We start from the raw sequence: 2,618 nt of genomic DNA on the forward strand, positions 1-2,618 counted from the left end.
AACAGCGCAGGCCCAAGGACTGAGCCCTGGGGGACTCCGCTGCCCACTTCCCCCAGGTTGAATATGACCCGTCCACCACCACCCTCTGAGTACGACCCTTGAGCCAATCTGCAATCCATCTGACTGTGTAGGCATCAATGCCACAGTCGCCCAATTTTTTAATGAGGATGGGGTGGGAGACGGTGTCAAAGGCCTTGCTCAAGTCCAGAAAGACTACATCCACGGTGACACCTGCATCCAAGGCTTTTGTGACCTGATCATAAAAGGCAATCAGGTTGGTCTGGCATGACCTGCCCCTAATGAAACCATGCTCGTTGCCCTTGAGCATCATCCCTGAGGCTGGCCCATCGCAGATGTGCTCCATGATGATCTTCTCAAAGAGTTTCCCTAGGATTGAGGTAAGACTGACGGGCCTACAGTTGCCCGGGTCCTGCCTCCTCCCTTTTTTAAAGATGGGGACCACATTGGCTATCTTCTAATCATCTGGCACCTGGCCTGAGCACTCATTCATCTCCCCAGTAGTAGCAACGACTACTTTACACCATTACATTTGTGCTCTGGGCAGTCACATACATTGCTGTCATGATTTTATTTTCCGTGTACTGCACCTTAAACTTTCTAGCCTACTGTCTGCAGAAGGAGCAGCTATTTGGTGAGACAAAGTTAAAATATCATATTGTAAGAGTGACATACTCTCATGGTAAGTTTATTTTTGATCTTTTTTTTTCCAGCTCCTGAGATGGGCGTGAAGAACTAGATAAAGGATACCCTGGGAGCACTTATTGCTGGAATTGAAATCTTTATAAGCAGCAGCCTAGGCCATTAGCAATAGTTTACTCTAAAACCCAAAAAAGATGTATTCAGCATATCACTGTGCAAGGAAAATATAATCCTGAGAAGGAAATACAACCCTGAGAAGGAAAGCTAATTAGAACACCATAGGAATATGGGTCATCTGGTAATGCAATTGGTGCCAGCAAGCCAGTGATAAGATAGGGGCAGACTAGATAATAGGTGGGTGGTTAGATTTTAAGTAGATTCCTTCTCTACAGGGAAAATGACCTTAGGAAACTTGCTTGAAGACACAGGAAGGATTTGGGTTCTGGGTTCATGTACCCTTGATTTATGCAGGTTCAGTATGTGCAAATTGGCTCTTATGCAATGACCCTTTTTATACCAAAAATTCGTTATATGCGAGGTAAATTCACTCTTATGCAATCAGTGTGGTGGAAGCCTGCAGTCAGCTGCTTTGTGCGGTGCATCGTGGGAGTGACGCACACCAAAATATAGTCTCCTGTGAGGATCTGTGCTCCTTGCTCGTTGTCTGTGACACGTGTTTCTGTATTTGCCGTCCCCATTATGGCTTCTAGGCATCCTGCTAGCTTATCTCCTACCCCTCTCTGCTGTTGGTGAGTACCAAAATTGTCTTGTAAAAGTGGTAGAAATGGGTCTGGGGTCAGTACAGTCGAGGTCTTGGAACATATCCCTATTTGTTACATTGTAAAGTGGCCTCCCTTTATGCAAATTTGAGTTATGCGCCATTTTCCAGGAATGCATCTACAGCACAAAGCGAGGGCAACCTGTATTTGGATCTACTGTCATAATTTCATTAGTTCATATAGTTTTTCTTTGAGGAAGTCCCAGTTGCTCAGTCATTGAACATGTCTTTGGACAATGCGTGCTCCCAAAGCCTTATCTAATCTCTATGTAATTAGACCTCTCTGCTAAATGACTGAAACGGGAAATTTCATTCGTTCGTCGTCAGTGATGATCAAAAGGAACCTCCAATCTACATATTTCCATGATTAAAATGAAACATCACTCATCCATATTAGTAGTGTTTCATTTAAATCACAGAAAAGTGTGGATTGGGGGTTAATTTTTTTAAAACCAAAAATTGGGGATTAAAAAAAAAAAAATCAAAGAAAACCAGGATCCCCGTGTCATCATGTATTTCTCATTGTTTCCTCATTGCTAGAGTATCTCAACGTTTATCTCGATTAAACCATCCCCCCTACCTCAACTGGATTTTTATTTATTTCAGACCAGCGATGCCCCTAAATCCTCACCCCAGCGCAGGGCGGGCTCTTCCCTCCCCTGCAAGTGTCCTGCAGGGGGCGCTCTCCGCCTCCCTCCTAATCCCGCTTCCAGCTTCCTTTTCTGCTCCCACCGCCCGAATCACCTTTATTTCCTGGTTGGCCAATCGGGGCTTCAATCTCGAATACTTCCCGCCCCCGAGGTGCCCGCCTCCGCGCCCTTGTTGCAGGCTGATTGGCAGGAATGTTTGTCAATCCCGCATTCTGACAGTCCCACCGCCCTGCTCTCGTCTACTCCGCGCGGGTTGGCGGGCGGACACGTCCATCGCGGGTGAGCCCCATCCCGCCACTACTCCCGCCTCTTGGGCGGGACGGCTAGCCCGATTCGTGCAGAGGCGTGTCAATCCTCGCTTAACCCCGCCCCACCCGCTAAGGCAGCCCGGAACATGGCGGCGGCGGGTGCAGGGGCTGGTGGGGGTCTGTGAGGGTCGCGGGCGCTGCGGGCTCCGATGCTGCGGGAGGCTGGGTCGTGGGCAGCGGCCGTCGCGGGGCCTCGCCGGGGCCGCTGAGAGCGCGGACGCC

The sequence above is a fragment of the Gavialis gangeticus genome, unplaced genomic scaffold (genome assembly GCF_001723915.1).
Source record: "Gavialis gangeticus isolate Ggan-Ray unplaced genomic scaffold, GavGan_comp1, whole genome shotgun sequence".
Taxonomy (NCBI): Eukaryota; Metazoa; Chordata; order Crocodylia; family Gavialidae; genus Gavialis; species Gavialis gangeticus.